Source organism: Berghia stephanieae, chromosome 11 (genome assembly GCF_034508935.2).
Source record: "Berghia stephanieae isolate SIO BIC M18660-M18661 chromosome 11, UCSD_Bste_1.3, whole genome shotgun sequence".
In the NCBI taxonomy this organism is placed as follows: domain Eukaryota; kingdom Metazoa; phylum Mollusca; class Gastropoda; order Nudibranchia; family Aeolidiidae; genus Berghia; species Berghia stephanieae.
The window spans coordinates 25,865,122-25,877,696 of record NC_088370.1 but is presented as its reverse complement, the minus strand read 5'-3'; positions in this window follow the sequence as shown (position 1 = coordinate 25,877,696).

The window sequence follows — 12,575 nt, the reverse complement described above, 5'->3', positions numbered from 1 at the left end:
AATGAAACTCGAGTCATATCGCTGTTGTTGCTTCTCGATGAAAACTTTAAGGTTACTACATACTACTGAAAACCAGTTATGTAACAGAAATATTAATCTCGCCGTTGAGGGATTAAAGCATCTCTTTCATTATTCGAGTGAACGAAATGGACTTCTATTGTCAAGGTGTTGTCGCATTATGTCTCGTCGCTTTATTTTTTAGTTGTATTCGCTTTCGTGATTCATTTTTGATTACGTTTGGAATAATTAAAATCTACTGGTATTGTCATTTCATTGGGAATGTGATTATTTGTGGTTGAAAATTTTTTTTTAAAGGTGAAAAAAAAATTATAATTAAAAAAAAAATTATATATATATATATATATAATATATATATATATATATATATATATATATATATATATATATATATATATATATATATATATATATGACCGGATCATCTTTGCCCCACCACTGTAAATAGGCTAGAACCGCCACTGGTGAAGACAAGGTATAGTTACTTGAAATTAATATTGACTACCAACTAAAATTTGACTTTCACTTCAAGGAAATATGCAGGAATTCCTCTCAACAACTAAACGTGTTAAAAAGAATAGGAAGACATCTCTTCAAACTAAATAAACTAACAATTTTCCACTCATTGATCTTATCAAATTTTACATTTTGTCCATTTATTTGGCTCTTTTGCTCCAGAGCAAATACTAAGAAAATGGAAACATACAAGAACGTGCGAAGTCCCCGGTTTGGGATTTTTTGTTAAGAAGAGGGTCATTTAAATCGATCGATATTTGAAGGACGAGTTTTCTGGCCAAATTTCTAAATATGTGTTTTTCCAGAGCACGACAGAATTGTTCATAGGCGGAATTGGGATTTTATGTTTTGTATCATTTTCTTGCACCTAGTTTCAGGGGTGTTTCTTTTCTACGAAACCTGCCGAAACCCGTCGAAACCTGCGTAAACCCGATAAAGTTATGGGAAGTGGGCAGCAGTGGGGAGTGAACCTGGGACTCAGGGAAGTGTATACCATTGGGGGATGAAGCTAGGACTGGGTTTCGGCGGGTTTCGTAAAAAAGCAATTACTTTTTTACGAAACCCGACGAAACCCGAAAATATCCAACAAAGTTATGGGAAGTAGGCTGCAGTGGGGAGTGAACCTGAGACTCAGGGAAGTGTACACCAGTGGGTAGTGAATCTGAGACTATGGTTATCGGCGGGTTTCGGCGGGTTTCGTAAAAAAGCAATTACTTTTTTACGAAACCCACTGAAACCCGACGAAATCCGACGAAATCCGACGAAACCCGTCAATATCCGACAAAATTATAAGAAGTAGGCAACATCGGGGAGACCTATGGATTTCGGCGGTTTTCGGAGGATGTCGTAAAAAAGCAACAGTGGGGAGTGAACATGAGACTCAGTGGGTGTACACATGTGGGGAGGGAACTGGTACTATAGAAAGAAGATATCAATGGGAAATGAACTGGGAACTATGGGAGATGGATACCAGGCGGAGTTGAAGCCGGACTACGGGAGTTGGGTACCAGAGAAGAATGAACCTGAGATAATAGGAGGTGGGCACCAATGGGGAATGAACCTGGGACATACGAGAGGTAGATACCAGTGGGGAGTGAGCCCAGAAGGGCACTTCTCTTTTTCTATAGTCCGGCTTCAATTCCAACTGGTATCCATGGTTTTTACGATGATGATGATGATGATGATGATGATGATGATGATGATGATGATGATGATGATGATGATGATGATGATAAGAACGTTCAAGTTGTCCCTAGAGAGAAACTCACAACAATGTCTTCCGGAAATAAAAAGGACCAACTCACAAAACTATGTGTAACCCTGAACGTTTATAGTCAACACAATTTAGTGAGAATTATAAACGTGGATGGCAAAAAACAATCACATAGGCCCGAGTGACGTCAACTTTGTTCTATCTATAGTGTGATGGATAGCATTTCGTGTCATCATCATCACCATGGATACCAGTGGGAATTGAAGCCGGACTATAGAAAAAGAGAAGTACCTTTCTGAGCTCACTCGCCACTGTTATCTACCTCTCGCATGTCCCTTGAGTACCAGGTCACTCCCCTATATAGGTTTCAACAAAGAGAAGTACCCTTCTGAGCTCAATCTCCAAATATATCAATCTTATAGTGGTGAACTTCATTGTGTTATTATCCATTAATGCCATTTAAAACTAGTATGTGTAGTGAGTAATAGTTAATATTGTGTTTCATCTATCCTTAAGCAGACGCAACCTAAAATAACAGAAATCGATAACACATGTTGACTTACTTGACTTAGATGCCTTTCGCGTCTCGACCGAAAGATCGGGTCGCCTTGGCTGTTTCCAGTATTTCCTGTGTGAGGTGTCTCCATTATTGCCGGTCCTCTGCTAGGGTTCTCAGATTTTCAAGGTCCCCTGCCGTTATGAGACTAATGCTTTGTCCAAGTGTTGTGAGGTTTTTGTTTAGGATCACGGGGAGTGTTGTGATCGGTCTTCCTCTGAAAAGGTTCCCGTGTTTTTGGAAGTATCCCGACATGGCTTGGTTTGCTGGTATGTTTTTGTCCCTGCGTAGTATGTGACCGAAAAGTTGCCATCGTTGTTGTAAAATGTCAAGGGAGATTGGTCTTTCTTTTGTGATCTTATAGAGTGATTCATTTGAGATCTTTTTGGGGTATTTGATGTCCAGTACCCTTCTTAGCTGTGTGCGATGGAAGGCATCCAGATGTTCTTCTTCGGATTTTGTCAACGCCCAAGTGCCGCAGTTATACAGAAGTACCGGTTTTACAAGAGCATGGTACAGTTTCAGTTTGGTTTTTCTCTTTATTTTGTCACCTCTAATCCATACATTGGTGAGTTTACTGAGTGCGGCGTTTGATAGCTGTTTTTTTCTTTGTACATCCTCGGTGTCTCCAATTAGTGAGCCGACTTTCTTTGTTCTTTTCCATTCCTCTTTGTTCCTCGATATTGTTGTAAATTATGTAAACTATGTTTAGGATCATACTCAAAAGGAAAACGTAACGATAACGGAGAAAAATTAGTCCAGTTCTGTGAACAGAGAAAACTTTTCATAACAAACAGTGCTTTCAACCACCCATCAAGACACCAGACAACATGGGTAGGACAAAGGAAAGACCAAACCCAAGACAAAATGATAACAATACACAACCAAATAGACTATATCATATGTCGACACCGCCATAAACACTACTCAACCAACTCGCGATCATAAGGTGGTACACTGCTAACATCCGATCACAAACTTGTATAAACGAATTTCAACATAAATGTATACAGACAACGAAGACAGAAAGGTAAAACGGCAGTCAAAATAAACACGGCAAAAATAGTAAATGAGCGAGAATGTCGCATTCATTACCAATATGAACTTAACTCAAGTCTATGGAAAATAAAGCAAAACAGTAATCCAAACAATGAATGGAAAGAGACGCAAGCGGCAATGAAATATGCGGGGGAAGAAAGTGCAGGCTCTATTAATACAACTAAGAACAAACCAAATCGAACGCCTAACATCGCTATTAACGATCTATCGCGGTAACAAAAAGAACTTAGGATCAGGATACAAAACACGAAAGACTCGGAAGAAATAATAAACCTGAAAACGGAACGAAACAAAATACTGCATTCAATTCGATCACTTACAATAAAACACAGAAACGAGGAATTAGACAAAAAAGTGGAAGACATAGAAAAGTCCAAAAATAACGCATCGTCTATGTTCAAAGCGACGAAATCTCTGAACCGAAAACCATTCGAGAACCCAAAACTACAGGATAAATTTGGCAAACAGACAACAAATCCCAACGATATCCTTGACATTGTAACTGACCACTTCCAGCAGAAATTTCACAAACAAGTCTCACAAATATCGCCCTTCTCAGGAAACCCTAGAGACCTAAACAACCGCATCACAACAACTGAAGTTAGAAATAGCATAAAGTGCCTAAACAATAACAGATCCCCAGGCGAAGATGAAATTCCCGCTGAATTGCTGAAATGCGGTACCCTCTCCCTGGATCTGAGCATTGCAAACATAATGAACAAAACATTCTCAACACACAAAGACTGGGACATAAACAGCGGTGTCCTAATTACCAGGGACGGCTGGTAATAATGGGCAGGGTGGGCAAATACCAGCCTGTTTTTTCAAGTTATATGCTGTATTACCAGGTCCGAAATAATCTAATTTAAATTAGATAATTTCAAAAGTTAGTACTTAAACTTGATACTTCGTACTGAAATCAATTTGTGTGTATTTTTGATAGATTGAGAATCCCCATGCACCCCGTAATACATAAACCAGGATACGCTCCTGTTCTTTTTTTTATCAACCCCCCCCCCCTCTCCCCAACCACTCCACTCCACTCCGCCCACATCGTCATCCCATCGTCACGTCGCCTGACGCTGAACTCCGAGTTTGCTGTCTGGCCTCTCTAGTACTAGGTCGGGCTAATTCAAATGAGCCCACCTTATAAACTAAATGCAGATTTTGGCAAACGTACTTTTTCTAATTTATTGCCTTACTTGTGCTGGTACCATTGATGTAATGACATTGGGAAGATTCCAGTATTGAATTTAATTTATTAATTTACTAATATATCAATTTAGTATTAACTTGTGTTGTTTTTATATATTTGTTTAACCATTTAAATTTATTTTTTTCTCGTTTTCCTTAGTGCTTCTCAAAACTCATTTATTTAAATTGTTTTCTTATTTGATTTTTTTTTTTTAAACAAATTAATTTGTTCTTTTTTTTTTCTTCAAATTCTTAAAGTAATTACCGCTGTATTTTTATTGCCATACTAAATATTTTTGCAAAACAATGTAATTTTCTATTGCATTTCCTCTAATAAAACAAAACACTTTTATTCAAAGGTCACGACTAAATAAATATATAAAATACAACCACCATTTTGGTTTTCTCAACAATTGAATTAGTATACGAGAAATACTCTTCTGAGTAAGGAGATAGTTGAATTCTAAGAGGAAATAGATACGTTTAAAGGTAGGGTGGGCAGAATCCGTACTTGCCCGTCCTAAAGCTAATACATACATAAGATAGTTCGTGATGAAGAGGCGGGAAGCTAGGGGTTGGTTGGGTAAGGAGTAAAGATAACACGGTCGTTATTGTTATCGTCTAACGAATGCATGAGGAGAGATTAGTAGCAATGTTTTGTCTTAATTGTATTGTATGAATTATTGGCGAAAGCCTAAGATTAAATAAACTTTGTTTTTGTTTGTCTTATTTTGACTATGGAACTGATACTTGTCATAGCAGACCTGCCTACTTGAAATAGGAAAATAAAAATCGTAGTTTTCAGGGTTAATAAAATCGTAGATATTTTAACTACCCTTTAACAAAATCACCGGAATTTTCGTCTATTATAGGTATCAAATTTTAAAAAACGAGAAAAACTGATTGGAAACGTAATTATGTTGGTGGTGGTAGTAATGATGATGGTAATACTCGTATTATTATTGTTATTATTATCATTTGTTATTATTATTATTATTATTATTATTATTATTATTATTATTATTATTATTATTATTATTATTATTAATAATAATAATAATAATAATAATAATAATAATAATAATAATAATTATTATTATTATTATTATTATTATTATTATTATTATTATTATTATTATTATTATTATTATTATTATTATTATTATTATTATTATTATTATTATTATTATTATATTATTATTATTATTGTACGTATTGGTGGTATTACGATTTTTTGTTTTTTTTTTGTGTGGTTATTAATGGTATCAGTTTATTGTTTGGTTCCATTTATCATTTTTTTCCACTTTCATGTATGTTGTCATCAAATTTTATGATTTATTGGCGAAAGCCTAAGATTGAATAAACTTTGTAATATCGTATTGTAATCATCATTGTCGACGACATCGTCGTTGTCATCATAATCACCATCATCATTAACAACAACAACATTAACATCAAGTACTACAATAGCAATAAAAACAATATCAACATCATCATATAACTTCCGTCATCGTCTCCACAACTATCATTCTAACCAACAGCACCATCAAAACCACTACCATAATTACATCCTCCCTCACCGTCTCCCCTCTCCTCCTCCTCCTCCTCCTCCTCCACCACCACCACCGCTACCACTATTCCAACCACTACCACCACCGGCACAATCATTCTAACCACCAAGAGAGCAGTAAAATTATGCAATTTGAGCTCTGAATGAAACTCGAGTCATATCGCTGGTGTTGCTTCTCGATAAAAACTTTACAGTTACTACGTACTACTGAAAACCAGTAATGTAACAGAAATATTAATCTCGCAGTTGAGGGATTAAAGCATCTCTTTAATTTTTCGAGTGAACGAGATGGACTTGTATTGTGAAGGTGTTGTCGCATTATGTCTCTTCGCTTTAATTTTTTGTTGTATTCTCTTTCGTGATTCATTTTTGATTACGTTTGGAATAATTAAAATCTACTGGTATTGTCATTGCATTGTGAATGTGATTATTTGTGGTTGAAATAATTTTTTTTAAGGCGAACAAAACAAACAAACAAACAAGACAAAACAAAAAAAAAAAAAAAAAACAACAAAAAAAAAAAAAAATATATATATATATATATATATATATATATATATATATATATATATATATATATATATATATATGACCGACTCATCTTTGCCCGACCACTATAAATAGGCTAGAACCGCCACTGCTAATTACAATACAAAAACCAGGAAAAACGAAAGGACCCGTAAACAACCTGCGCCCAATAACATTACTGAATACCATAAGAAAAACACTGTCAACTATTGTCCTCAACAGAATTAGACCGAAAATAGAAAATTATCTATCACATAGCCGAAGCGGGTTTCGCCAAGACCGAAGCACATCGGACGTTGTATGGACACATAAATGGTTGGCAGCAAAGGCACTCAAAGAAAACATATCCATAACAATATCCGGAATCGATATGTCCGCAGCCTTTGATACGATCGACAGAGGAAAACTTTTGGAGATATTAACAGAAATAGTAGACGAAGACGAGCTCCGAATAATCCGATTTCTCCTCAGCAACACAAAGATACAACCAAGGATATACGGGGCCACAAAACAGACGCAGTTCGAAAGTAACATCGGGACCCCCCAAGGAGATAGTCTGAGCCCGATTCTGTTCACAATATACTTAGAACACGCTCTGAAAGAAGTTCGAAAAGTCATTCCAAAACCAACGACTCATATTGAGAACGCAATCCCTAGAGAAATCGCCTATGCAGATGATGTCGATTTTATTGGATCAACACCAGCAAATATAGACATCATACAAAATACCCTCATGAAATATAACCTCCAAGTCAATGCCAATAAAACCGAATTTACAACACATGTTATTAACAGTAATTGATAATTCATGTTATTATAACAAAATATTTCATTCACTCTTTATATATATATATATATAATATATATATATATATATATATATATATATATATATATATATATACATATACATATAATATATATATATATATATATATTATTATATATATATATATATATATATATATATATATGTATATGTATATTATATATATATATATATATATATATATATATATATAATTTCATATGTATGTCTGCCTTCCAAATAAATGAATTACATTTACAAATGTGCTATCGCTATAACGCGATAGTTCTATTCAGTATTTATATGTATTGATTATTATTCTCTCATTTTTACTTATCTTTCCCTATCCCACTAACCTTCATGTATCCGGTTGATTAAATTAAGGAACCTGACTAACAACATTTAGATTAGCGGCGATGTCAAGGGTATTAATTGAAATCCCTCACAACATCACTAAGGAATATAAAAATGTTGCAACTAGTCAAACATGTGCTCCGGTATTTTCACAGATGGGGCGCCGACCAACATCCATCAGGGTACCGAATAAGCATCCAGCCGGGTACCGAGTAATTGTCCATTTATTTAAAAGTTGATCCAGAGTTGAAACTAACAAGCGATCTACTGAGACAACGGGAATGAAAAAGGCTCCTCCACGAACTAACCAGACAGAAGAAACCTTAACGCCGCCACCAGTCACATCCAACCAGATAAGGACTCCCCTACACAAAATGAAAGCTTACGATACGGGATGCAATTAACAAGATATGAAGTGAGTAGAAAAGTGCCAGAAGACAATAGAGAATAAAAAATATTTTTCGCGGCGGTGGTGGGGTTTGAACCTGCGACCTTATTGGTACGACAACTCCGCCTGGCAGGTGAGAGCGTGGCTCTACCGTGTGAGCTATCCACGAACACAAAAATATTCGTTTCAAACCCAAAGTCATTTCTAGATCCCTCTCTCACCCACTTCTTGAGATCGCCGATTCGTTCGCCACCATCGGGATGCAATTAACTACCCATAGCCTAACTTTAATTAATTAAAAAGCACCATTATTCTTTTGGCTAATTATGTGTTAACGTGTTATCATTGTGTGGGGCAATTCTGTTGCTTTATATTAACGTATTTCTGCTTTAACGGGGATTAATACTTACCATCTGAACCTACCTATCCCTATATAACGTGCCAATAATCTACCACTACTTTTACTATCTATTTCTTTCAACTATAAAAAAATCTTACTATCTGTCGAGTTGTCAGAACCCGACTATAAATGGGTAAAAAGTGGCACCAGATAACTTTTGGTCTATGGGGAAACTATCTGACTCCTTTTTGTCATCTCCCACTTGCCACTTTCCTACATAGACGCGACAGTACCCACTTCCCATATATTTTAGAACCGTTAAAATTAAAGGACCAATTCGTCCAGCGAGTTCCTCACTACAAATACCTTGGTGTAACAATTGATGACAGGCTCAAGTGGGATGAACACTTGAAAATAATTAGGCATAAGATGTGCAGACGTACATATTTTTTATCAAAACTCTCTCAGTTTAGAAGAGATAAAACCCTCTGCACATTATTTTATAGAGCAGTAATCGAAAGTGTTTTGTCATTTTGTATAACAGCTTGGGAAGGCAATTGCTTAGCAGTGGAAAGGAGCAAAATAAATTCAAATATTTAAAAATCCATTAAACGCTATATAAATGATGTTGACGATGTAGATCTTTTATACGAAAAATTTTGTATAAATAAAATAACTAAAATATTAAATGACCGGTATTATCCACTAAGACCATCAGTTATTATGTCAGAAAGAAGTGGTCACCCTTTCTCTATTTCAACGAAAACAGAGAGACACCGAAAATCTTTTCTGACGTCCAGTATTAGGCTTTATAACAACAAGCAATAATCATTTTATATAATTATTTCGCATTTTTACTTTCAAAAAAAATGTAAATATTATTTTATTAATTAATGTATTTGTTTTGCAATCTTTTCAATTTTCAATTTATAGTGACAGTTTTAACTATTTTACAGTGTTGAAATTATTCATATTATAAAGCGCAGCTTTGGTTATGGAGCTGTTCCTTTTTTATATAACATCCTATGTCCATTGTATTTTTATCTTATTTCCTTTTTGGGATGCAATAAAGTATTATTATTATTATTATTATTATTATTATTATTATTATTATTATTATTATTATTATTATTATTATTATTATTATTATTATTATTATTATTATTATTATTATTATTATTATTATTATTATATTATTATTATTATTATTATTATTATTATTATTATTATTATATATTATTATTATTATTATTATTATTATCATTATTATTATTATTATTATTATTATTATTATTATTATTATTATTATTATTATTATTATTATTATTATTATTATTATTATTATTTTTGACGTTTCGGTAGGTTTCGAAAAATAGAAGTACCTTCTGGGCTCACTGTCCACTGGTATCTACCTCTCGAAGTCCCAGGTTCAATCCTCATTGGTGCCCTCTTCATATGCTGTCAGGTTCATTCTCCACTCGTACCCAACACCCATAGTCAGGCTTCAACTCCGAATGGTATCCATCTCCCATAGTCCCCGGTTCATTTCCCACTGATATCCTCTTTCCATTGTCCCAGGTCCACTCCCCATTGGTGTACACTTCCCATAACTTTGTCGGATATTGTCGGTTTTTGTAAAAAAAAAGTATTAGCTTGGGTGTTTCTTTTTTACGAAACCCTACGAATCCCGACGAAACCTGACAATATCCAACAAAGTTATGGGAGGTAGGCAACAGTGAGGAGTGAATCTGGGACTCAGGTATGTGTACGCCAGTGGGGAGTGAACCTGGGACTATGGGAAGAGGCTATCAGTGGAAAATGAACATGGGACTATGGGAGATGGTTACCAGTGAGATTTGAAGCCAGACTATAGGATTTGGTTACAAGAGGAGAATGAACCTGACACTATTGGAGGTGGGCACCAACGGGATTTGAACCTGGGACTCAGGGAAGTGCACACCAGTGGGGAGTTAACCTGGGACTGTGGGAGATGGATACATGTGGGAATTGAAGTCGGACTATGGGACTTGGGTACAAGAGGAGAGTGAACTTGACACTATAGGAGGTGGGCACCAGTAGGGAGTGAACCTGGGAGTATGCAAAAGGGATATCAGTGGGAAATAAACCTGGAACTATGGGAGATGTATACCATTAGGAGTTGAAGCCGGACTATGGGAGTTGTGTACCAGAGGAGAATGAACCTGACACTATAAGAGGTGGGCACCAGTGGGGAGTGAACCTGGGACTATGTAAAAAGGATATCATTGGGATATTTCCTCTTTACATAGTTCCAGGTTCACTCCCCACTGTTGTGCACTTCCCTAAATCCCAAGTTCATTCCCCATTGGTTCCCACTTCTAGTGTCAGGTTAATTCTCCTCTGGTACCCAACTCCCATAGTCCGTCTTCAATTCCCACATGTATCCCTCTCCCACAGTCCCAGGTTAACTCTCCACTGGTGTGCACTTCCCTGAGTCCCAGGTTCATTCCACATTGGTGCCCAAATCCTACAGTGTCAGGTTCATTCTCCGCGATACCCAAATCCCATAGTCCGGCTTCGATTCCCACTGGTATCCATATCTGTTTCATTTTTCACTGATACCCTCTTCCCATAGTCACAGGTTCACGCCCCACTGGTGTACACTCCCCCACTGTTGCTACTTCCCATTGCTTTGTCGGATATTGTCAGGCTTTGTCGGGTTTCGTCGGGTTTCGTAAAAAAGTAATTGCTTTTTTTTACGAAACTCGCCGAAACCCAGTCCCAGGTTCACTCCCCAATAGTGTACCCTTCCCTGAGTCCCAGGTTCACTCCCCATTGCTGCCTACTTCCCATAACTTTGTCGGATTTCGGTGGGTCTCGGCGGGTTTCGGCGGCGCGTAAACGGAATCTTTTGGCCCAAGACAATTACAAATACTGATCTCTATGAAAGAACCAGACTCCAACGCCTGAGTACAAAAATAAAAGAACAGCGAGGGAAGCTATTTGATCACATCTTACGTCAAGAAGATAACATCCCAGCCCAAACTGCAATGACAGAATATTTCCTTCATGGCAACAAATATGTAGAGAGACCACAACACCAATCAATAATAACTACCCTGAACCATGATCTCTCTACGGATCAGAAATTTGTGAATTCAGATGAGGCCGATTTAATCCCTGAAGAACTAAAAAAGACTGCAGCGTCCTCCGTACTAAAGTCATAACAAGATCTTGTTAGGCGGAGTTGTCGTACCAATAAGGTCGCAGGTTCAAACCCCACCACCGCCGCGAAAAAAATTTTTATTCTCTATTGTCTTCTGGCACTTTTCTACTCACTTCATATCTTGTTGTTACCAACATAAGTGCCTGCTCCACTCACTTTTCTGAACAAGATCTTGACAGCTTCAAAACTCTGGCCCAAGACCGTGACCAATGGAAACAGTCATCAACATGGATGGAGATAGCAGCTCCTCGAATTTTAACGTCATCGTATCTGGCTAGTGAGAGATCGAGCGCTGCCAATTTATTTTGTATACAACCTGGGACGCTGTGCGATTAAATCTCTATTATTATGACTTTGATTGAGCTCGATTAACCTTGATTTGTTGATGGAAAATAGAAAAAAAGGTCAGGTTTATGATGATAAACTCAATTAGAAATATAAAACTACACTTTTACTTGTACATATTAGGCTTGGATCCATTGATCGGGTTTATATTAATTTTTTTTTTTAATGTCCTCCATGTTAAATGTTTCTGTTGACCAGGGACCCCTTGTAGAGCGCTTTGAGCACATTTAGTGGATATTGCTCTATATAAAGCTCAATTATTTTTTTTTAATTTTTGGTTGATATTAATAACAATGGTAGCAATAGAAATCAAACATACATCGACAAATAGACAAAAGAGAGAGGGACTAGTTTACTTGGATCTATCTATCTATCTATCTATCTATCTATCTATCTATCTATCTATCTATCTATCTATCTATCTATCTATCTATCTATCTATCTCTCTCTATCTATCTATCTATCTATCTATCTCTCTCTC